Source organism: Hypanus sabinus, chromosome X2 (assembly GCF_030144855.1).
Source record: "Hypanus sabinus isolate sHypSab1 chromosome X2, sHypSab1.hap1, whole genome shotgun sequence".
NCBI lineage: Eukaryota > Metazoa > Chordata > Chondrichthyes > Myliobatiformes > Dasyatidae > Hypanus > Hypanus sabinus.
This window is the reverse complement of record NC_082739.1, coordinates 37,232,882-37,259,317: the sequence shown is the minus strand read 5'-3', so window position 1 is coordinate 37,259,317 and position 26,436 is coordinate 37,232,882. Positions and strand designations below refer to the sequence as shown.

At 44.5% G+C, this 26,436-nt stretch overlaps 1 protein-coding gene across 3 annotated transcripts in view; it reads right to left on the bottom strand.

The window, feature by feature from the left end:
• pknox2 (pbx/knotted 1 homeobox 2) overlaps positions 1 to 26,436 on the bottom strand; it is a 489,281-nt gene that overhangs the window by 295,584 nt on the left and 167,261 nt on the right. Inside the window, exon 1 of one of the 3 annotated variants that reach the window (XM_059957271.1) lies at positions 821 to 838. The exons of the other annotated variants lie outside the window; for them this stretch is intronic. The gene's annotated coding sequence lies outside the window, so the exon portion shown is untranslated. Of the gene's footprint in view, positions 1 to 820; positions 839 to 26,436 lie in introns of those variants that run through there. 3 annotated transcript variants of the gene reach the window in all.

Sequence of the window (26,436 nt, the reverse complement as noted above, 5' to 3'; positions counted from 1 at the left end):
GTTTCAGACAGGCAGACAGACATACCTTATTGATCCCAAGGGAAATTGGGTTTCGTTACAGTCGCACCAACCAAGAATAGTGTAGAAATATACAAATATAAAACCATAAATAATTAAATAATAATAAGTAAATTATTTTAAGTGGAAATAAGTCCAGGACCAGGAACCCCTCGCCATCAGAATTTTGAATGGTCCATGAATGTTACCACTCTATTCCTCTTTTGCACTATTGATTTGTGATAAAAAATTAGTATATCTAACATCCTGCACTGTACTGCTGCCACAGAACAACAAATTTTGTGACTTTTGTCAACGACAATAAACCTGATTCAGATAGAGTGCTACAGTGACGGAGGAAGTGCAGTGCAGGCAGACAACAAGGCACATGGCCACAATGAGGCACATCATTAGGTACAGAGTCAACCTTATCTGTGCTCTGTAACTTTCATCTGACAGTTTCTCAGTTTGACATTTAACACACAAATAGATTCAATATTAAGTTTATAATAAAATCAAGATTGCAGGTAATAAAGAAAAGGGCCACAGAGGATTAGGAACAGAAGTACTCCTTGCTGTGCACCATTTCACAAGGGATATAGTGCAACCTTGTATTCAGTCTGCATCCACAGATCCTGTTCTCAAACCATCTCCACTCAATGCCTTTACACCAGAAACATACACTGGCAACGAGGACGGAAAAGTGCACGTCAGAGGCAGCACTCAGCATTACTGCTGATGGGCAGGTTCTAGTTGTGAATGTCACTTTGAACTTCAAACACAAAAGCCACGTCCAAAGTCTTACTTTAAAACTCACTCTCACCTGCCCTTTTCTCTTGGCTGGAGCTCCAAAGTACTTTGCAGTGAAACGCAGTGCCATTTTAGCCATGACCTGCCTACCTTTAGCTGCTGGGTGTTTTTTCCAAACAGCTGGCAGTTGGCATTTACAAACTCGCCCTCTGCCACCAATTCCCTTTCGAGCTCAAATCAAATAAGATTTCACATGCTGCAGAAGGTGGCGCTAATTCCAACACAAGATTCTCACACAGAAATCGAACCATGTGCAGCTGTGAATCCAAGGAGTGTACTGTAAATACTGGCATCACACTTCCGAGGAATAACTGTATCTTAAAGACCAAAGATCTATTAAATATTAAGCATATAATACTGTGCTGTTCAAGTTATTTTTAAAATAGCGTCCCGCTTTTTGCATATCAGCTACATATTTTATTCAAAATAGCTCTCCAAATGTCAAGGGGAAATAAGTCAGAAAACAATTTCGCTCGTTTGTTAAAAGCAGTTCAAACACTGCAAAAATGATCAGCAAAGAGTGGAAGAAGATAAGTCCCAGCCTTCAAAGGAAATGACAACTGATCAGCCAGTTAAGATAGAAACAGTTTTGCTCAAAATATGAGAAACAAGAACCTCATCCAGCTAAGTGGCTTATTTGAAATATATTTATATTTGTTTGTCTTGATTTATCTGCTGAGGATTGTAGAGAAGGACACTGCCAAGATGGAAGAGAGCAGAACACGATATGTGCTAATCTTCCTCAACTGGGGTTGGGGTGGGGGGGGGGGGGAGGAGGCGACATGAGGGGCAGATTTTTCAGAAGTGGTAGGTGCTTGGAGTGGATTAGCAGGGGTAATAGCGGAAGCAGGCAGGTTGGTGGAATTTAAGAGACTTTTAGATAGGCATATGAATAAATGGGGGGATATGGATGATACACAGGAAAAGGATATTTAATTAAAAATTGGCATCATGATTGGCACAATATAATGGGTCAAAATGCCTGTCCAATGCTGTACTGTGTTATGTTCTATGTTCAAAGAATGCCACATATCCACTTCTTTAAAAAAAACTGAGAATATCTCTTAGAAGATTAGGAGCTCCAAAGCTTAAAGCACTGTGTAAAATAATTAAAAAAAAATTAAAGCCAAAAAAAATCAAGAAAATAATAAGAAAGAACAACAGACATCTGCTGGAGGAACTCAGCAGGGTGCATCACATCTGAGGGAGGGAAGGAATTGTCGACAGAACAAATCCTGTCCTGATGCAGAGTTTCAACATGAAACGTCAACTATCCTTCTCCCCTTCACAGATACCGTTCACCGTCTGAGTTCCTCTAGCAGATTGTGGCTCCAGATTCCAGCATGCATAGTGCCTTGAGTCTCCAATAAAAGATTTTACCCATTATTCTAATCTCTGGAGAAAATTTTCCTTGGATGTAATCAAACTAAATTCTGAAATATTCACTCATCTTAATGTGATTCTGAAGGAAATGTGGAGGCAAATGCCGGATGAGTATTTTCAATGTAATATTAGCTTCAAATCGTTTTCCTCCTTATTCTTGAGCTTCTGTTTGTCATCTAATTTTTCTACAACAACAGAGTAACAAGCCTCGACAACAGACCCATACAAATGTACACACCTAAACAGTTGAGCAGATCCTGACATAAATTCCTTTTATGCTCCTAATTAAATTCACACTCCTCCTTGCTGACTTGCTATCTCCTTTATTACAAGTCTAGTTAAAGCAGTACAGGATAGAAGGTAAACATGTGACAATTTGCAAGGTTTTCCATTAACTTAATGCTGTTCCATCTTGTGGCAGGGAATTGCCAAAGGAAACATGGGGCACTGCATGCTAAATATTCTTGAGGGAGAAAGCAAAAAAATCTGCCAAAGACTAGTACTAAAGCCTGTTTATTTCTTCAACACCATTTCTTAAACCTGTGCTATCAAAACCACTGTGCACACAGGAATACAACCAACACTAAACAACTTTTCAAGTCACAAACCAAACAGAATTAAAAACACATTACCATTAATTCATTGTTGAAGTTCAAAGTTATTTTACCCAATAACCGTGTCAAGAGTACTGTAACAAACACAATATCAGGTCAATAAGGTGGCCCACCACAAACTTCCCAAGGTCAACTCGAGATGAATTTCAATTGCTGGCCGAGACCCACATCCCAACAATGAACTTTCAGAAAATATTGTCAGAAGTTCAGACGCAGATTCGGACTTAGATTTATTTATCATGCATACACGGAAAGTCACAGAGCAATGTGCCATTTGCGATAACACCCAACACACCCAAAGATGTGCCGGGGGCAGCCCGCAAGTGTTGGCACACATTCCAGTGCCAACAGAGCAAGTCCTATTTGAAACATCTTATACAAAGTGACAATTTAGCAACCTGCAAAGATCTTAAAGGTACTAAAATATATATATTTTAAAAATATTATTGTTGTTGTGCTTTAGGAAACGTAGTTAATTTGTAGATAATTGATTCCACAATGAGTTAATGACCACATAATCTGTTTTAGGGATGTCTGTTGATGGATATGTGTTGCTGAGCACACTGGGAGGCACAGTGAATGCTGGCCTGTGGAATGGCACAAGTGAAGTCCTTCCAATGGGACCTCTAAGTGAAGCTCAGAGATTAAGCATCACCTCTGAAACGTGAGCCGTTTAGTGACAGGGTTTGACATTTATTGACTGGACCTGCATGAAGCAGAGCCACTTTGAATAATAACAGAATTATGGAACTATACCTATCATGGGCCTTTAAATTTGGGAAGAAACATGCTCAAAAAACAAATCAAGGGAAAACCTGGCCCACCGACTTTGGTGAAATGCTCATATTTATGCATTCTTTCAAGTACTGCTACTTAAATCATAATTTAAAGATTTTTGGGACAACTGCAGAAAAGTCTGCGCTCTGAAACCAGATGAGGCAGACTACATTCTTCATCATACCCCACAATATGCTCTTCAGATGGGATGTGTGTCGCTATAGCATGAAGGAAACTACAACCATAAGAACGTAATGTTTTCCAAACCCTGATCAAGTAAAACAAGAGATTCAGCACTGGTTCCCTGAGGTTTGCTGAACAATTCTGTGTCCAAGCACTAAATATAACGATTTATAAATGGCAACAGAGAACAGTAAAGATTATAATAGATAGCAATTTGCAATGTTTATCGGAAACATAACCTCCCTTTTCTATTTTAAGACCCATTGTAGTGGCCCCTATTCTCATTAAAGGCCTGTACTCACTCTGCTTCCCAGGTTCCACACACACTTTGTCTCCCAAGAGGTGGCTGTTAATATAGACATTTTATCAGTTGATAACAGAACAAATGACACTAGATCAAGTGACATCCACAGGCCCAGAGGTAAGTTGAGGAACAGGAAGAACCACAGAGAGTAATCCACACAAGACAATGGAGAAGTTGAATACAATAACTTGAACAAATAAATTTAAAATCGCAAACCTCACTGAAACCAATCGAATGTTGAGAGGCCTAGATAGAGCAGATGTGGAGAGAGTGTTTCCTATAGTGGGGGAGTCTAGGATCAATCACATTCTCAGAATAGAAGAATGTCCTTTTAGAATAGAGGCGAGGAGAAATTTCTTCAGCCAGAGGACGGTGAATCTGTAAAATTCATTGCCACAGGCAGCTGAGGAGATCAAGTCACTGGGTATTTTTACAAGGAGGTCAATAGGTTCTTGATTAGTAAGGGTGTCAAAGTTTATTGGGAGACAGCAGAGATGATGGTGGAACAGACTCGATGGGCTGAATGGCCTAATTTTGCTCCTATGTTTTATGCCCTTTATTCTAGTTTCCTACTTGCCCATTACTAGGTACAATCTATTATTATTTACCAAAACCATGTCTCCAATTTCTTTCACACTTCTATTGACTGCTCCATTCAAAAGATCATTCTCTCTCATCAACTTCCTGTTGTTCCTACCTTTATTGGAGATGCTAGGCACAAGACCACCTAACTCCACAACACATCTCTACCCCCTCTCCCCATTCCTGCGTTGCCTGGGAGCCTTCATTCCTTCACAGGAGAACCATCATTCCTTCCTTGCCACCAAGTCAAATTCCTAGAACAGCACATTCTGGTGATTTTGCTTTGAGGAAGACCACAACTTTCCCCAAGTGAATCAAAAATCTTACTAGTAATGACAGACTTGTCCCCAACATGTACATCCCATCCTGAACCACCCACTCTTCCACTACCTCAATCATCCTTCTTCACAACCCCCATTTAGCCCAATTTTCCTGGAATGAACACTTCCAGCTCACCTCTCTCCATCACCTTTTCCAAATTTACCTCATTTCCCCTAAGTCACCACTCCAGGATGCCACTTCTCCCGATCTCATATCCCACACTCCCTCCCCCCACACTCCATTTCCCAGCTTCTCTCTCCTACACCCATTCTCACTTCGAAGCCTAACACTGCAAACTCTCAGGTTTGTCCAGAAATCAAAGATCTTGGGTAAACAGGCCGAGTGGGGATTTTAGTTTTTCACTTACTCCATCACATTTCTTTCCAACTTATGAAATATTGAAGACCGGTTCGAAAGCATGTTTAACTGCAGTCAAGAATCACTGCAAGGCTGGGCACTGACAGAGCAGAGGAACACAGGCAGGGAGGTAGAAGGCTGAATAAATATTTATTTGTCCACAGTGTGTGCATATTGCTGGCATGGGCAGCATTTATTATCCATCTTTAATCATCCCTGCACTGAACAGGCAGATACAGTGAGTGGAAATGGAATCACAGTCCAAATAAGAGAGCCAGGTTTCCTTCCCTGAAGCAGTTAGTGAACAAAATGCTTTTTATTTTATGACAGCCCAGTCATTTCATAATTGCACTTACTCAGTTTGCATTATGAGCATTTCCTACTTAAATGTCAAGTTTATTTAATTAGTTGTATTTATATTCACATGCCATAATGACGAGAGATTCAAACTCCCGTCACTGGGTCAGCAGTCCTTAATTCTGGCTGCTGAGCAATTTCAAGTTCCTGGGTGTCACTATCTCTGAGGACTTAACCTGGACGCAACATATTGATACAGATACAAAGGCAAGACAGTGACTAGATTTCAATAGGAGTTCGAGGAGATTTGGTTTGTCAATTAAAGCACTCAAACTTCTACAAATGTACCACGGAGAGCATTCTGACTGGTTGCATCACTGTCTGGTATGGGGAGGGGGGGCCTACTGCACAAGATCAAAGTAAATCGCAGAAATCTTAAACTAGTCAGCTCCATGGGTACTAGCCTCCGTAGTATCTAAGGCATCTTCAAGGAGCGGTGCCTCAGGAAGGACCCTCATTATCCTCGGTAAGGAGGTACAGGAGCCTGAAGACACACACTCAGTGATTCAGGAATAGCTTCTTCCCCTCTGCCATCCGATTCCTAAATGAGCATTGAACCCATCAACACTACCTCACTACATTTTTTATTTCTGATTTTTGCACCTCATTTTAACATAACTATTTAATAGATATATAAATACACTTAATGTAACCCAGAGTTTGTTTTCTCTATATTTATTTATCACGTATTGCATTGTACTGCTGCCGTAAAGTTCACAACATATGCCGGCGATATTAAATCAAATTCTGAAGCTGCTAATCATGTGACTTAACCATGATGCTACTACATCCCACAAAGACACAAACTAGTTTTGGTAGCCCTGCCAGAGACACCTCAGTGGAGATCAGTTCAGTGAGAGAGACTGGACCTGGCCCGTTTGAACGTTGGCCTGCTGAGGGAACAAATGTGCAGGCTTCCTTGCAGTAGTTACTTGCCGACAAGACAGTTTGTCATGTAGAGCTGCATACACTGGGAAAGGTCATTAGCACGGTAACACACTACATGGATAATCCACTCCTCTGAGATTCAGAAATGCAATAGTCATCAGGGATCCATGGGCCATCAAAACACATTGTGTTATCTCGTCTCTCCATGCTGTCAAAACAGACAACAGCTTAATCAAACAAACTTCAGAGAGGGAAAAAAATTGGCTACTCCAGATATCGCCTTGGTCCATATTGAGTCTATCTCTCTTAGTAGCTATTTCATTGCACAGTATAGGTAGTAGCTCCCAATCTCCCTGCGTTTTACATTTTAATTTTAAAAGATCTGCTAAATCCCCATAAATCCGTATGATTCTGATTTGCTCTTCTTAATGCTTTTATTGGGTGGGACAGCCTGAGAGAATCTACAACCATGACAACATCTTTGTTATGACCATATTTAAAGAAATAGTCAAAATTACAAAAGATTTTTTTAAATGATAAAATGCTAAGTTTAACCCCTTCTCCAACCCATGGCTCCTCAGTATCAACCCAGCTTGAAAGTACAGAATACCAGGATAGTTGATAGCTGCTGCCAACTCATTTCACTCGAGGTTGTTAGGTATTAGTGTTTAGAGGGACCTGGGTATCCTTGTACATGAATTACTGAAAGTTAACAAGCAAGTACAGCATGCAATTAATGGAAAATTGGCCTTTATTGCAATAGGATTTGAAAACATGATTAGAAATGTCTTACTGGCATTAGGAATAGTGCAATTGCACATGAAATATTGTGTGTAGGTCTGATCTCTATTTCTAAGGAAGGATATGCACTCAGTGGCCAGTTTATTAGATACACATGCTCATTAATGCAAATATCTAATCAGTCAATCACGTGGCAGTAACTCAATGCATAAAAGCATGCAGACATGGTCAAGAGGTTCAGTTGTTGTTCAGACCAAACATCAGAACGGGGAAGAAATGTGATCTAAGTGACTTTGACCATGGAATGATTGTTGGTGCCAGGCAGGTGGTTTGAGTATCTCAGAAACTGTGAACTTCTGTGATTTTCACACACAACAGTCTCTAAGAGTTTACGGAGAATGGTGCGAGAAACAAAAACATCCAGTGAGTGGGCAAAAACGCCTTGTTAATGAGCGAGGTCAGAGGAGAATGAACAGACTGGTACAGGCTGACAGGAAGGTGACAGGAACTCAAATAACCACGCATTACAACAGTGGTGTGCAGAAGAGCATCTCTGAACTCACATGTCAAATCTTGAAGAGGATGGGCTACAGCAGCAGAAGATCATGAACATGCAAAAATATACTCAGTGGCCACTTTATTTGGTACGGAGCTAATAAATTGGTCACTGAGTGTACTTGTAATAGAAGTACAACAATGGGTCATCACTTTCATCACTATGGCCTATCACACTGGCCTATAGCAGGGGTTCCCAAACTTTTTTATGCCATGGACCAGTACCATTAAGCAAGGGGGCTGTGGGCCCCAGGTTGGGAACCCCTGGCCTATAAAGAGACTGATCTATTCTCTAGAGTTTAGAAGAATCTCACTAAAATATGCAAAATTCTAACAAAGCTTGAGTTATGTACAGGGAAGATATTTCCCCAGCTGGTGTGTCTAGAACCAGGGGTCCCTTGAATGCATGGGAGCCAATCCGGTTTGAGAAATCTCTTCATCTAGTGGGCAATGACTCCTTGGAATTCCCTGGTCAAGAGGACTGTCGAACACACACATAGTGCTAGAGGAACTCAGTGGTCCAGGCAGCATCTATGGAAAAAAGTACAGTCGACGCTGCAGGCCCAGACCCTTCGCCAGTCCTGTCGAAGAACAATCATGGTCAAGACCCTGATCACCCATGTCATACAACCCATTCTTCTGCCTTCTCTCCATAACCTTTGATGGGTATATTTAAAGAGGAGGTTGATAGGTTTTTGATGAGCAAGGAAAACAGGAGGAGGATATGAGAATTCTTGTCAGATTGTCCCAGGGGAAAATAATGGTTACTTCTGTGCTGCCAATGTATAAATAAAGATTATGAAGCATCAATATGGCCCCTTCGTCATTACTACAGAATATTAATCAAGTCAGTGATTAAATGATGCATCTTCATATCAATCAATCCAGAGCAAGTGTTGCACTTCGACAAACTCCTCCTTCAATTATTATCCCTCCTTTTTCTGGAGAAGAAAATTGAAGACGTAGAGGATTTCAGACCTGGGTCCCCATTCAAATCTATGCAACAAGCATCGATGCACAGAAACAGATCCCTATATTCCCTTTTTTCCTTATCATTCTGTACTAGCTGTGTCCAAGTCCTGTAGAATGTATTTGTCAACGCATATTTCAATGCAGGCGATAACCAAAATTAAAGAAAGAAATAAAGTGCAAGCCAGAAGAATTTATCTGCAGACCCCGTATCTCAAAACATCTACAATGTTTCTCCTTTCTGTGTCCATGCTTCATTTCCATAGACACCTTTTAACCACATCAATATTCTACTGATTGCGTGTTTGTCCTTCTAAATCTTGTTCAGCATTTCTAACTAGTGCTAATCTAGCTCCCCTTATCTCTCAGAATACTTTGTGCTCTGTGACCCAGGATAGAAATCAGCAAATGTAATATCTGAATCTGCAAGGACCTGAAGTCGTGAAATATGACTCAAAGTGAAAGAAGATATTCTCAGAGGCAGTAAGGAGCAGAGAAGGTGAAGTTGATCCAGAAAACAAAATACAACAGACATTGGAAAAAATCAAACGATAAAAATAGAAAACAAAGAAACTGGAGGTACAAGGAGGCATAACCAATAATTTAAATTCAGTAAGAGAGATAAAGTCTTGAAAAAAAAACTCAAGTAAAGCCATGATGTTCAGAATTTTATTACAAATACAGCTTGAAGAAAAAGGCAGCAGAGTGATTAGATAAAGGAGGTATCTAGTGAAGCATTAAAAATATATGGGCATAATCTTCAAGATCCTCTCGTCTACACATTCAATGTGAAATCTCGCAAGCTACGAAGGACTTCACTGTGTGGTGCTTGGACAGCAAGCAACATTCTATAAACATCCTATTTATTTTCTTAATTCATCACTTTATATTATACCCACCAAAGCAAGATCTACAGCAATTTGTCCCATGAGTTCTATTAACCCCTAAGGGACAGTTCTTGACTGGCTTTACAATGTAGTTCAAGAAATCCCTCATTTTGTTTCCTGTGGTACAACTCCAAGTCAAATGAAGACAGCAGCTTCAGAAACAAGCTCTACACACGAAAATCTAACCGCGTGAGGCATGGCGACATCAGGAACCAGCACACAGACAGCTGAAATGTAGCTGCATATAGTTAATGCTGGAGACAGATAAAACTAAATGACTGGTCTTGGGAACAACTTCCAGTGCTGCATTATGTCCACGATCTTGTGTTTCAGATTTGAGAAGTTTCAGTTTTCAGGATACATGGTTAAATTTCAGCCCCTTGGACAAGTAACATGAGCTTTACTCCCTGGTCTGAGAATGCTTTCAACGTTTACTTGCTGCGTTACTTTATATTTAAAAACTGTACAGTATTGCTTTTGCAAATGATGTCAGCACTTAGAACAAAGACGTGGAAAATAAGAAATTATTCACTGACAAGAACGATGAAAAGTATGTGCGTTATTTAAATGGTGAGAGTTTGCTGAGCTTGGAAATTTTTCCACCAGCAGCAGAGAATACAAATTAATACTAATTTTTGCTTCTCAGTATTCCTTACACAGTTCATAAAGATGCAAAAATGAAAACTTGAAATTTCTTTTGAATCTGTATATACATACAAGTATTACAGACAATCCTTGTAAACTGCTGGGCATAGCAAATTGGATATTTATCCAATTCTCTGCTAACAGAGACAGTTATGATGTCCGTAAGCAAAAAAAAGCAACTGGCAGGGAGGGAGTCACAAGCATAGTCTGCTAAACAAAATACTCCTCTTCACCTTTGCAGAGAACCAGTATGCGTGAGCCTCAGGAAGTATTCAAGGGGGAAATTGCACAAAATATTTCTCAACAAACCCACCAAGTTAACTCAAAGTTCAAAGTAAATTCATTATCAAAGTACATATATGTCATCATATACATATATAAATTAAACCGAAAATCTGGATGTGTTCAATAAGATTTATTAAATAATGAGGCTCAACGCATTTGGAACTCAGTGTTATTCTGATTAATGGGCCTGCTATGTTGGCGCCAGAAGCACAGCAACTCTTGTGGGCTGCCCAGCACAATCCTCGCTGATTTGATTTGATGCAAATTATTCATTTCACTGGACATTTCATACCTGTGACAAATAAAGCTAATCTTATCTTAAAATCTTAATCTCCTCCCTGCCTGCTAAGGTTACTTATCAGAAGGGATGCAAAAGGTTTATTTGCGACACGCTGTGGCGACCCATTTCCTGGCACATCCGAACCGGCTCACAATTAGATAGCCTACGGGGGTTTGCGAGCACAGAGCTTTGGAGCCTCTGCGCCACGGGGGGCAGGTTAAGGGAGGTTTAAAAGTGAGGCTGAGGATTTCGAATGAAGTTTTTTTCCTTCGACTGCAGTTACCGACTCCGTGTCGTAATTTTAGCGCTGCGTGTAGCACGCCGCTACAATTGGTGACCCCGACGGTCCAAACGATTTTTGGACCAGAAATGACCGATGCCGCCTCTGTTCATGCGGTTTCGTTGAAACTGCCGGGTTTCTGGACACAGCGACAGAACCTATGGTTCCAGCAAGCCGGAGCCCAATTCCATGTTCGCCAGATCACCTCAGAAGACACCCGCTACTACTACGTGGTGAGCTCCCTTGACCAGGACACAGCGGCCCAGGTCGCGGAGTTCGTACAGTCGCCCCTGGCAGACGGCAAGTACACGGAATTCAAAGCCCTGCTCCTCAGGACTTTCGGACTCTCACGGCGCGAGCGGGCTGCCCGTTTACTGCACCTGGATGGCTTGGGCGACAGACCTCCATCGGCTTTAATGAATGAGATGTTGTCTCTAGCCGACGGACACACACCCTCCCTCATGTTTGAGCAGGCATTCCTGGAGCAGCTGCCCGAGCACATACGCCTGCTGCTGTCCGACGCGGATTTCAGTGACCCCCGGAAGGTGGCAGCCCGGGCGGACTTGCTGTGGAACGCCAAAAAGGTGAGCGGGGCGTCCATCGCACGGATCTCCCAGCCACGCTTCCAGCAGCAAACCAGTCCAGGCCCGGCCGCAGAGCCCGCCAACCCCCGGCCCAAGGAACACTGGTGCTTCTACCACCAGCGGTGGGGTGCAGAAGCCCGCCGTTGTCGCCCGCCCTGCAAGTTCCCGGGAAACGCCAGGCCCAGCCGCCGCTGATGGCTATGGCGGCTGGCCATCGGGATAGCCTCCTGTATGTGTGGGATAGAAGGTCGGGACGCCGGTTTTTGGTCGATACTGGGGCCGAGATCAGCGTTTTACCTCCGATGAGTTACGACACCCGCAGCAGGGCACCGGGTCCCCCCCTGAGGGCCGTGAACGGCAGCACAGTAAGGACCTATGGCACCCGTCAGGTGCAGCTACAGTTCGGCTCCAGCCAGTTCACGTGGGACTTTACACTGGCCGCCGTAGCCCAACCGCTTCTGGGTGCGGATTTTTTGCGGGCTCACAGCCTACTGGTCGACCTGCCCAGGAAGAGACTGGTACACGCCGAGACCTTTCAGACGTTCTCCCTGGGTGCAGCCCAGTTGCCAGCCCCTCACCTCGGCTCCATCACGCTGTCCGACAACGACTTCACCAGGGTCCTGGCGGATTTCCCATCGGTTCTGGCACCGCAGTTCACAGCGGCCATGCCCCAACACGGCGTACAGCACCACATCCCGACCCAGGGACCATCCCTCCACGCCCGCGCTCGGCGGCTTCCCCCGGACAAGCTCCGACTGGCGAAGTAGGAGTTCCAGAGGACGGAGGAATTGGGGATCATCCGGCGGTCTGACAGCCCATGGGCCTCCCCCCTGCACATGGTGCCCAAAGCGACGGGAGGCTGGAGACCGTGCGGCGACTACTGCAGGCTGAACGAGGCTACCACACCGGACCGCTACCCTGTGCCGCATATTCAGGACTTTGCAGCAAACCTGCACGGCGCACGGATCTTCTCCAAGGTAGACCTCGTCCGAGGGTACCATCAAATCCTGATGCATCCTGACGACGTCCCCAAAACGGCTCTCATCACCCCGTTTGGCCTTTTCGAGTTCCTCCGCATGCTGTTCGGCCTGAAGAATGCCGCACAGACGTTCCAGCGGTTAATGGACGTGGTGGGACGGGACCTAGACTTCGCGTTCATCTATTTGGACGACATCCTCATAGCCAGCAGCAGTCGTCAGGAGCATCTGTCCCACCTCCGTCAACTCTGCGCCCGACTGAGTGAGTACGGTCTTACAATCAACCCCGCCTAATGCCAGTTTGGACTCGATACCATTGACTTCCTGGGCCACAGGATTACTAAAGACGGGGCAACCCCTCTGCCCGCTAAGGTAGATGCGGTCCGCCACTTCCCCCGACCCACCACGATCAAAGGCCTTCAGGAATTCGTAGGTATGGTCAATTTCTACCACCGCTTCCTCCCTTCAGCTGCCCGGATCATGCGCCCCCTGTTCGCCCTGATGTTGGGTCCGAGCAAGGACATTACCTGGGACGAGGAGTCCGCCGCCGCTTTCGTTCAAACGAAGGAAGCTTTGGCGAACACCGCAATGCTAGTACATCCCAGAATGGACGCCCCTACCGCCCTCACAGTGGACGCATCTAACACGGCAATCAGTGGGGTGCTGGAGCAACTCATCGCAGGTCGCTGGCAACCCCTGGCGTTTTCCAGCAAACACCTGCGGCCACCCGAGCTCAAGCACAGTGCTTTCGACCAGGAACTGTTGGCGCTCTACCTGGCAATCCTGAATTTCAGGTACTTCCTAGAAGGTCGACCCTTCACCGCGTTCACGGACCACAAACTGCTTACCTTTGCGTTTACGAAAGCGTCCGACCCCTGGTCGTCCCGCCAGCAACGCCACCTGTCCTACATCTCTGAATACACGACGGATGTCCGGCACGTCTTGGGTAAGGACAATGTCGTGGCGGATATGCTCTCTCGCCCTACCGTTCATGCCCTTTCCCAAGGGGTAGACTTTGAGGCACTGGCAGAGGCGCAGCAGGCAGATGAGGAGATTCCGAGTTACAGAACCACAGTCTCCGGTTTGCAGCTCCAGGACCTCCCCGTGGGCCCGGGTGAGAGGACCCTACTCTGTGACGTCGCCACCGGCCAGCCCCGTCCCGTCGTCCCGACAGCCTGGCGGCGCCGTGTTTTCGACTCCATTCATAACTTGGCGCATCCCTCCATCCGGACAACTGTCCGGATGGTTTCCAGCAGGTTCGTTTGGCACGGACTCCGCAAACAGGTCAGTGAATGGGCCAAAACGTGCATGCACTGCCAGACGGCCAAGGTGCAGCGGCACACCAAAGCCCCACCGCAGCAGTTCCATCCCGCCCACCGGCGTTTCGACCACATTCATGTGGATATCGTGGGCCCCCTGCCAGTGTCGCGCGGAGCGCGGCACCTCCTGACTATCGTGGACCGGTTCACAAGATGACCAGATGCGGTCCCGCTCACCGACACCACCTCCGAATCTTGCCCCCGAGCCCTGATCACCACCTGGATATCTCGCTTTGGTGTACCGGCCCACATTACCTCCGACAGAGGCGCCCAGTTCACCTCCAGCCTGTGGTCAGCTATGGCCTGCCTTTTGGGGACTCAGCTGCACCACACAACTGCCTACCACCCACAGTCGAACGGGCTAGTGGAGCGTTTCCACCGTCACCTGAAGTCGGCCCTCATGGCCCGCCTGCGAGGAGCCAACTGGGCGGACGAGCTTCCCTGGGTCCTACTTGGCATCTGCACAGCGCCCAAGGACGACCTGCACGCCTCGTCGGCCGAGTTGGTATACGGCGCGCCCCTGGTCGTCCCCGGGGAGTTCCTACCAGCCCCACGGGGGCAAGAGGAGGATCCCGCAGCAGTCCTGGGCAGTCTACGCGAGAAGCTCGGTAACCTGGCCCCCATACCCACTTCACAGCACGGGCGGAACCCGACCTGCGTACCCAAAGACCTGCAGAACTGTAAGTTTGTGTTTGTATGAAGGGGCGGGCATCGGCCACCGCTGCAGCGGCCATACGAGGGGCCGTTTGTGGTGCTCCGGAACAACGGGTCCACGTTCGTGCTGGACGTTGGGGGGAAAGAGGAGGTTTTCACGGTGGACCGCCTCAAACCGGCCCATGTGGACCTGGCGCAACCGGCCGAGTTTCCGGCACCTCGGCGCAGAGGCCGACCTCCCAAGCAGGTTCTGGCCCAGACTGTGGACATTGGGGGGTGTATCGCCGGTTCTGGGGGGGGGGGGTTATGTGGCGACCCATTTCCTGGCACATCCAAACCGGCTCACAATTAGATAGCCTAACAGGGGTTTGCGAGCACAGAGCTTTGGAGCCTCTGCGCCACGGGGGGCCGGTTGAGGGAGGCTTAAAAGTGAGGCTGAGGATTTCAAATAAAGTTTTTTCCTTCGACTACAGTTACCGACTCCGTGTCGTAATTTTAGCGCTGCGTGTAGCACACCGCCACAACGCTGAATATACATCACAATGGTGGATAGGTCATTCCCATGTTAGGTGGAGATCCAAATTACTGCTGCAACAGTGAACAGGAACATAGCCGCCAACGTGTGCACAGCAAGGAACCAGAACAAAAGAAAAGCACAATGACCATTTATGTTCAGTGGCTACTTTTTTTTAGGTACCTTATGTAGCTAAGCAAGTGGCCGCTGAGTGTATGTTCGTGGTCTTCTGCTGCTGTAGCCCATCCACTTCAAGGTTCAATGTGCTTTGTGTTCAGAGATGCTCCTCCCCACACCACTGTTGTAACATGGGGTTATTTGAGATACTGTCGCCTCCTTGTCAATATGAACAAGTCTGAGTCATAGAACACTATGGCACAGAAACAGACCTATCTAGTCCATACCAAACTATTTATCTGCCTAGTCTCATTGACCTGTACCCAGCCATAGCCCTCCATACCCCTCCCATCCATGTATCTATCCAAATTCCTTTTAAATATTGAAATTGAACCTGAATCCACTACTTGCGCTGGCAGCTTGTTCCACACATTTACCACCTTCTAATTGAAGAAATTCCCCCTCATGTTTTCCTTAAACATTTCACCTTTTACCTGTAGGTCATGACCCCATCTATAATCATCATAACTTCAAATGTCCCCTCAATCTTCTACACTCCAGGGAATAAAGTCTTAACCTATTCAACCTTTCCCCTTAACTCAGGCCGGCAACTCAAAGTTGATCTTGACAAGCAAATAAAGTTCCCTCCATGACTGCCTGGTCCACACGTCCCTCCCCACAGATCTCCCACCTGGTACTTATCCCTGCAAGCGCAAGTGCTACACCTGTCCCTACACCTCCTCTCTTACCACCATTCAGGGCCTCAAACAGTCCTTCCAGGTGAGGCAACACTTCACTCGTGAGTCTGTTGGGCTCATCTATTGCATCCGGTGCTCCCGGTGCGGCCTCCTCCACTTCGGCGAGACCCGACACAGATTGGGGGACCGCTTCGTCGAGCACCTCTGCTCCGTCTGCCACAACAGACAGGATCTCCCGGTTGCCACTCACTTCAACTCTGCCTCACATTCCCATTCGGATATGTCCATACATGGCCTCCTCTACTGCCATGATGAGGCCAAATGCAGGTTGGAGGAGCAACACCTCATATACCGTCTGGGTAGTCTCCAGCCCCTTGGTATGAACATCGAATTCTCCAACTTCCGGTAATTCCCTCCCTCTCCCTTTCACCATCCCACTTTCACTCTGTCTCCTCTTCCAGCTGCCTATCACCTCTCTCATGATTTTGCCTTCTTCTACTACCCATAGTGCTTTCCCCTTAGATTCCTTCTTCACCTCTCCTGCCTATCCCCTCCCTGCTTCCCCTCCACCACCCCTTGATCTTTCCTCTGATTGGTTTTCCACCCTCCCCCCCACCTTCTTTATAGGGCCCCTGCCCCCTCCTTCTTCAGTCCTGACAAAGGGTCTTGGTCCGAAACGTTGACTGCTCGTTTCAACGGATGCTGCCCGACTTGCTGAGTTCATCCAGCTTTTGTACGTGTTAATTAAAGTTCCCTGACTTCATCACATCATCATCCCTGAGGCGTGACATGGTCATTCTGTCAAAAACCTCAAAGCAGATGGTCATGGCAGAACTGACAGCGCCTTGGGAAGACCCGACTGAGGAGGCGTTTGAACGCAAGAAGGCTAAATACCAGGAGCAGGAAGAGCAGTGCCAGAGACAGGGGTGAAGGGCATGATGCATGCCTATAGAGGTGCAGTGTAGTGATTTTGCTGGCTGCTCACTGTACAGAACCGACTCTGTCCTTGGCATTACGGGGGCTGCAAAGAGAAGAGCCACCAGGACCATCACAAAGGCTGCTGAGCGAGCCTCCAGATGGCTGCAGATCGAGAGGTGTGACCCATGGACCAGTTCTGCTGGGACACAAGCCAGGGCCTTATCAACCCTGGCTGGATCGCCTAGGTGACAGTGTCTGACGTTGAAAAACTTAAAGCACCTGATAACTCCGGGTTACATCGCTGATGTGTCCAGGATATATCTCAGTATCAGTGGTAGAATTTCAGGGAGAAGTGATGGTACTGTGAGAAAAATGAAAAAAAAGAATGAATGGAGATGAGTGGGCTGAAAGACCTCTTTCTGTGCTGAATGACTATTACTCAATGATCAGCAGTGTTCATCATTCATTTTAATGGCACACAAGCCTTAGAAGAAGGGCAAGAGGAGTGAAAAAGGCACCTCTTCGTCTACAAATTACTCAAGCACATCACCATGCAACTTTCAGGACACAGAGCAAAATCTTCTCCTTAAAGTTTATGCCTTTAAATAGAAAGCAAGTTAACAGTATAACAGAAATCTCAGCAAAAACAAGTTCAATAAAGGTTTCACCTGCGGCTTGGGAGCAGTACTTTCATCTCTAAACACAGAAAAGACCATTTCCAGACTGAAACAAACAAGGTCTAAAGTTCAACATATCACTGAGGAAGTCAGCCTTCTATGCATCATTAAACCAAAGGCCCCTTCTGCCCTCTCAGAGGGATATGGGATAGACCACAGCACTACTAGAAACCAAGGGAGTTCTCCCGGTATTACTGAACCCATACACAAAAAAAGATAATATTGCTCCGTAAGGATGATGTGGGAAGTAGAAATGTCACAATAGTCATTAGAGGTGCTCCCCTGCAGTCAGGATTAAAGCAGTTCATAGGAACAAAGCGAATGGGCTCCACTCAGAAATAAACCCTTGGTGCATGGTTGATATCTTGCATACGAGGCTCTGGGAACAAAAAAAGGATTCATAAAGCAGAATGAGAAAACAGGTAACATGGCTTGACTGATTTATATTGGTCTATATTGATATCCTCATTATTATATATGTCAGCTGATATCAGAATTCTCTACATCTACAATTTCATTGCAATCTAACATTGGGAGTGTATGGCAAAACACCATACGCCAGAGTGGGGGGGTTGAGCACAGGCTGCTCCCGCACACCGTTCACTTCCTTGCCTTCGCCTGTTGACCAGACTCGTCTGTTTCACCATCCGGCAGCAGAGGAGGTGCTCAGTGGAGATCTCTTTCCCCTGTACACTGGCGACCTGGGGTGGAAGGGGTTGCATCAGGCATTTCCCTGCAGCCTGACCATTCTGTGGCCAGGAGGAGTCAGTGTGCCACCCTTCAATGGAGCGTGAGAGGTTGCAGCCCCTGTTTGAGTGTCTGAAGGGGCTGCTGCTCAGGTTCTGGTGCACTTCTGCCCCACGCCCCATATGCACGGGCACCCAGTACGGAAGGGGGTGGGTCACGGGGAGGATCACCAGGTGGGCTTGCTCCTGGGCCTGGCCAAGATGGCCATTCACGGACCTAGGTGATGGAAAGTCGAGGGCTCTGCCTAACCCTTTTCCAAGGATACGATCATGGCCAGCTGTCCTTGGAGAGGGAGCTTGCGGTTACAGTGGGGGATTTCCGGAAGTGGTGGGCCCCCCAGGGAATTGACTGTTTTACAAACATTAGTAATTATACTTTAATTTGAATTTACTCACTGTCTTGTAAATACTTAATGTTTGTACTTTATGTAATTTTTGTGTACATAAACTTTTATAGTTTTGTAAAAAAAAGGAGGCAGAGGCTTAGTTTGCCTTTGACTTCCAGGTGAGCAGGTAGATTAATCCCACCTCCGTCTTCTGCCTGAAACAAGAGTGATGAAATAATGAAGAGGGCATCCATCGATTTGTCAAGGGGCATGAGATGAAACATTATGTGACAATATTGACAGGGTGCCTTTGAACCTTTGCTCAAGTCAGCAAAGGCGGAGTGAGTCTTTATTAAAGCTGGAAAATCAGAGACAAGTGCGTCCAGAAGTTGGGTTGCAACTGTTGAATAATTATTTGACCTCTTGTTGCTGACGACAGACGTTATTTTCTCTTTGGCTACTGGTATGCACAGTGATATTTATAGCTTGAAAAGGTCAGCCTGATGGAAGAGGACCAAAGGAAAAAATACAGCTCGGAATCACAGTAAAAGTCATAAACACCCCCCCATCACAAACCCCACGGTTACCAGGCTTCAGCTGTTCTTACAATTGAAGGTGATTTTTAGGGAGGCTATAACAAGAAAAGCCAGCTTCTCCTGCCCTATATTGCAGCCAGGAAAGTCTGAATCATTTAATGCATTACTACCAACATAATAAAGAAATCAGACTATTTAGAAAAGTATAAAAAGTTGATTTGCTCAACCAGGAAGTGATAATACAACCAGGGAGCTTGTCGAGAAATATCAGATTTATATTCCTCAAATCTTCCTGATTGAGTTTTCACAAGTTCTAAATAAATGCAGTATCATTTTAAATATCAAAATGAGAAAGACTGGTAATGTGAAATGCGTTTCCTTAATACTTTATTTTTTTAAAATTTTTAATTGAATTTTCAAATAGGTTACAGAAAGAAAAAAAAATTATCAACTCTTCCCCCCTCCCCTTAACCCCCTCCCCCTAACATATCCCTATAGAAAAAAAAAGAGAAGAAAAAAGAAAGAAAGAAAGAGTGCCTGGATAGCGGAAGATCCCCACATGCTCCATGGAGTTCATAATAGCTTTAATATGTATATTTATTTCTTTCCCCAGATAACCAATAATTTATCTTTGGAGCACCTATATATTTAATCCTATTTTTTGTAAATAAGGGCACCAAATTTTCAGAAATATTTCATATTTATCTCTTAAATTATAAGTAATTTTTTCAAGTGGAATGCAGCTAAAAATTTCATTCTTCCAACGATCTATACTTAAGTATGAATCCGATTTCCAAGTAACTGCAACAGCCTTTTTGGCTACTGCTAATGTAATTTTTATGAATTCTTTCTGATATTTATTCAATTTGGATTTCAATTTTATCCCTTCAATATCGCCTAGTAAAAATAATGTTGGATTATGTGGAAGTTGTATTCTAGTAATTTGTTCCAGTAAAACTCTTAAATTTGTCCAAAAAGGTTGAATTTTAAAACAAGACCAAGTAGAGTGTAAAAAAGTATCAATTTCTTGATTACATCGAAAACATTGATCAAATAAATTTGAGTTTAATCTATTTATTTTTTGTGGTGTAATATATATTTGATGTAAAAAGTTATATTGTACTAATCTTTGAACATTCATTGTATTTATCATACTGTCAAGACATAATCTTGACCAACTTGTTTCATCAATCTTAATACTTTATTGCAACAATAAACTATTCCTCTTAAACTGGACATTTTGAGATTAAAAATATCTGTAACATAGTCACATTGGTATGCAAATCAGTGAAATACTGAAAAGCAAGTGGGAAAAATGACATGGAAAACAAAAGGAACAGTTTACTGCAAATGCAAGGACTTGAATTTTTTATTTTAACTAAAGACCGCTCAGACATCCAAGGAGAAGGGGTGTATTTTTATCAACAATAAAAGCGTACTGGCAATGAACTTCAACCAGGCAAAATTTGCATTAATTTTGTTTTAAAGCTATTGCACGCCATTCCAAATACGCTTACCAAAATCTGACCAGTCTGATGTGTCTTTGGGGCATGTCGGCCCATGGCGTTATGGTGGAGAAAAGTGCTGGAGGATATGAACTATGAGTAACAGTCTGCAATTATCATTTTTAGCCATTTAATTTAGTATCACTGCACAGAAAATGGAAGTTGAATAAGTTTTAAATAACTGAGTTAGTACTAAACACTAATGTAAAAAAGTGAACAATCTCCAGCTGAACAATACTGACAAAACTGTCAGTAGCCCAGTTAAAACACCTGTCCCAATCATGATATTTGGAGCTAAGGGAATCCAACACTACCCTGATATTTGACAGTAGACAAGTAAAAGGAAAAATCTTCTCAACTGTTTCATCAGGATTAAAATGATTTGCATCCAGTCCAGTTCTGTGGGCTCCAGGGTGGCCGAAATGTCCTTTGTGAGATCTATAGTCTTTGGCACAAGTAGGGCATAGTGCTAATGGAGTGGTTGGAGGGGTTTGACCTGAGAGGAGCCAATGACATGGGCCTGGTTATTCACTGTCTGCAAATAGGCCCCGCATGCTCTCTACCTGCCTAAATGTTCCTTCGTCATTCTGAATGGTCACAGTCCATGACTCCCCACAAACTGACAGGAATGTTACTTTTTTTAAGAAGGACTTTTAAAGTCCCTGAAGCATGTATTCTGTCCTCCTACAAATCTCTACCTATGGAAAGACTTGGAGTGTGATGGCAATTTGGAAGTGTGGCATCAGACATACAGTTCATGTGGGAGAGACAGCAAAATAGGTTGACAGAATCAAGATTTTGCAAGTTTGCTTGAGGAAGCACAATGACATTGGCTCAACAACCCTGCCAATCCCTTTGCTGGATTTTGGGAGGCAACCTCATGTTTTAGGCAACTTGAGGCTGGTAGTTCTTATACAGAAAAGCAAGGATTGGTAGACCATGAGCTTAGAGCCAGGTTTGAGGTCTTGATCTTTATATGCTTTTCATCAGTTCATGAAATACTGTGCAAAGGTGAATATTATCATTAAAGTGTTACCTTCACTGAGAGTGGATCCAGAACTATGTTCAAAGTAATCCACTGCATTGCAGCCTGCAAAGTACATGTAATGGAGGAAGAATGGTTTAAGGCCCAAGCATTCATATACTTCAGCGTTAAAGTCAGTGACGACAGCAGTATCCATTTGTGCACGCATGCAAAGTGCACTGCTGGAAAGAGTACTCTGAAGATCTCCTCAATTGAGACATTAGTTTTGACATGTGTTCCTGACAACACCATCCCAGTACAATCTTGGGACTTCTCTAGGAATATCAAGGAACTGAAAAGGCCATTCAATCGTCGATAAACTTCTAATACAAGTCAAAGAAGCTCTTCCAGGCCATCTCACTACCTTTGATCCCTTGACCAGGAAGACAAAAGTGAACAAGGAAACTTCAGAGATGACACGGTTGTGACCAACTTCAAGAATGCAAACATTCAACTACAGCTCAGGGCAATGGAAAGGATAATCAATAACAGAAATGATGTAAAGGCTACTGGAAGATAGACTAAGACTCATCAAACAGGCTGCACAGAAGATATTTTGTTTATTCTTCATAAAGAGTTACTTAATTGAGAGTGGTTCAGCACCTGAACAAGTTGACCAGTACCCTGCTGAATGGTGTCCAAAAGAGCATGATTTATTCTAGAGCGCCTGGTCCTCCACTCAAACTGTACATGGCTAAAGACACAACTGTTCAGACATGCTCTACTGTGCAAGGATGCCCTCCCTGCTGCTGCACAGTGCTTCATTGGAAACATGCCCTGAATCCTTGCCTTCGTCCGACATTGTCACAGCAATGGACCAGCCACAGCTCAGAGCAGAGGGGCTGCCTGGCATCGCATGGGACAAAATGACTGAGACGACTGCTGAGCGCAAAGAAGGGTGAGAGACTGCAGGATTTGAGTGGTCAGAAAGCACACCGGAGGTCCATGCACACCACCACGACGCTGAACCTGCATTTCAGCACTCAGTGGCTGCAACACTGCAAACAGTGGACTTACTAGTGGCTTCTCTACACCAACCTTTGGGCGAGCACAGGTGTACACAGCAATGGGAGAGGTAGGGATTTATGTAAGGCTGGCAGCATAATGGCATTCTCAGTTACACATCTCTGGGATGAACACCGAAACCATTACCACAGACCCATTTGAGACCTAACCCCACTGGGGTCAAGCACATATGCCCCCAGTAGGATGACCAGGATATGTTCAACGTGTCATCTCCATCCAGAATCAAGACCACTTCAGTCTCATCTTCTTGTATACATAACTTGATGAATGTTAGTAAAATGTCATGGTCCTGCAATTAAGACCATAAGACACAGGAGCAGAATTAGATCATTCAGCCCATTGAGTCTTCTCTGCTATTCTGTCACGGCTGATTTAATATCCCTCTCAACCCCATTCTCCTGCAATCACCCCAGAACCTTTGACGTCCTTACTAATCAAGAAATTATCAACCTCGGCTTTAAATATACCCAGTCACTTGGCCTCCACAGTCAGCTGTGGCAATGAATTCCACAGATTCACCACCCTCTGGATAAAGAAATTCATCCTCAACTCTGTTCTAAGGGGATGTCCTTTTATTCTGAGGATGTGCTCTCTGGTCCTAGACTCTCACACTATTGGAAAAATCTGCTGCACGTCCACTCTATCCAGGGCTTTCAATATTCAGTAGGTTTCAATGAGATTTCCCGCCCCCGCCCCCCCCCCCCCGAATTCTTCTGAACTCCAGCGGGTACAGGCCCAGAGCCATCAAACGCTCCTCATACATAAACCCTTTCATTCCTGGGATTCCCGTGTATCTCCTCTGGACAGGCACTAACAGGCATTCTGGACTCCATTAATCAGTATTGCACACCACTACTCAAAGCAAGTTTGATAAGAAATTAGTCTGTTGCCAGTCCATTCAACTGAAGAATAATCTTACTGAAAAGAACTTTGATGCAAGTTGTTGGAAATTATTCAATGGGAAAAAAAATCCAAATGTGAGAAAACAAGGTTTAATCACCAGAGACTGGAAAATGAAAATAAGAAATTCTATAGGGCATATAGTTTTTTTTAAATAACCGGGATTCAAAATGCACACAGAGTCTGGCATTTCACTCCTATTCTACTCTCACAGTGGGAGAGAAATGCACAACTAATGTTAGAGGCAGCCAAAAAAGGGGCTCACTATAAAAGAATAAACATGAAACTGTCAGTGAACTGCCTTGAGTGATCATCTCAGACACGTCAATGGGTCAAAATCATCCTACCAGCTCTTGGGAAGCCTAAGCCACAATTACTTTAGCACATCTATGCAGCATGATTCAAGCAATTAAGACACTACTTCCATCATCGATTGTAGTAAAAGTGTTCAACCTGAGTTATAGAGAAAGGTAAGGCAGGCACAAATTTTATTTCTCGGAATGCAAGAGATTGAGTGGTGACTTACAGAGGTATATAATGAAGGCCAGAGATAGGGTGAACACACAATCTCTTTCCCAGGGAAGGGGAACAAAGAACTGAAGGACATAGGAGTGATTGATTTATTTATTTGCTTAGCGATATGGCACATTAAAGGCCCTTCTAACCCAACGAGCCACATCACCAAGCAACCCGCCTGTTTAACCCCAAGATGATAGATTTAAAGTGACCCGAGAGGCAGACACCATGGGTGATGCACATATGGAATAAGCTGCCAGAGGAAATGGTTGAGGAATGTACGATAATAATATTTAAAAGGCATTTAGATAAGTACCAGGATAGGAACAGTTAGGATAGATGTGGGCCAAACATAGGCAAATGAATAGTAGGCATAGACAAGCTGAGCAGAAGAGCTTGCTTCTATGGCTCGATAACATTCTGACCATTTTACAATAAATGAAAATCTACAGCCTATGCCTAAAGTTGGATTATTTCCCAGGCGAACATACAAAAATCAATCATTTCTCTTTGTTCATTCATCGCCTCCTTGCAGGATGACCTTTGGTGCCTTGGCTCATGGCTCATGAGCATGCAAGCAGGAAACTACTCAACCAAATAAAGCACAGCAGTCACACCAAATCCCATCCTCACCCAAAATGCACGTACTTTTGAGGTGACAAATATTCTCCGTTCCAGCTCGTTAAAAGTATCAGTTAACTGAGACCAACAAGACGTCCAATCTAGAATGTTTCTGGAATGGCTCAGTTCCACATAATATATATTTACGGATCAGAAGAGTTACCCATGGAATCGAATAATGAACTTTTCCAGGCTGAAATGCATCTTAGTGTATGTCAAAAAGCAGATATCCAGCAACTTGGTGAGAATCTTGGTGTATGTGGATTATTCAGCATTATGAAGGCCAACTACCCAAGAAACTACATCATAAGGGGTCTGTAAATTAACTTACTAAGAACAGAGACATTTCAGCATCCATTAAAAGGAAAATTGTGAAGAATCCCTCACCCTTTATACACTATTCTCCAATGAAATGCCCCAGGTCTAAAGCCCAGAAATCCAGAAGTCAATAAAGCCAGCTGAAGCCCTTAGGAGGAGGTGTTCTCAAATTTGACACAAAGGTCTTAAATTCAGAACCTCAATTTCTGTCCCGGAGATCTCAGATATGCTTTAATTGTGACCATCTTCGGGAAAAGTGACAAATCTGATTGTGGCAACTACAGAGGAGTTTTGTGTTGTCTTCCACAGGATGCATTATCTCAAGGAATAGAGGCTGGAAGGCTGCATCTTGAATTGTGGTGTAGATTCTATCCATCAAGCAGCACAACACCAAGGAAGTTACAGTTACTGACCCTCTCCACCTCCAATCCCCTAACGAGGACTGGGACACGGACCTCCGGTTTCTTTGTCCTGTAGTTGATAATCAGCTCTTTGGTTTTGCTGACGCTGAGTGAGAGGTTGCATCAGCAAAGCCGTTGTCTGACGAGAAAAACATCAAGGTCGCAAACGCTGCACAAAGTTAAAGGTTGGCAGTGCTCTCATCCCTTCAGAAACACAAGCTACCTACAGCAGGCACCTCAAAGTACAGTGGCTTCAACTGTGCTACCTCCTGCAAAATCCTCCAGATTCTCACAGAATAAGCAAGCCAACAGCAGTGACTTCCCCGGGCCAACAATGAGGTTCTAATTTGATGTCCTAATTACACTCAATCAGTGCCATTGGGAATGACATGATGCTTACATGCATGACACAAGTCCCAAAACAGATTTGATTCTGAGCTCCACTACGTCGAGAGGTTACCAAGCAGAAAGAGGAGAAGAGTCAAGGATTCTGATAAAACATACAGTATGTGCAAGAGTTTAACATTTCCACCCACTTTTAGGAATCTTGATCAATGACCACTCAAAGTGGAGGAGCAACATTTGGGATTTTATTGAGAACTTTGAATCTAAACATATGAAGCACATAAGCCCAGTTCAGGTGCTTAGGCAAGCCAGTCCTGCCAACCTTTTTCTCGCCTCACCTACGGCAAGGTCTCATTAGTCAAAATTCATTTATTATTAAAGAGCATGTAAAGTATATGACCTCGAGATTTGCTTGCTCACAGGTAGCCACAAAGCAAGAAACCCGAAAGAACCCAATTTTAAAAAAAAGAATACAAATAAGAAAAAAAGACCAACACTC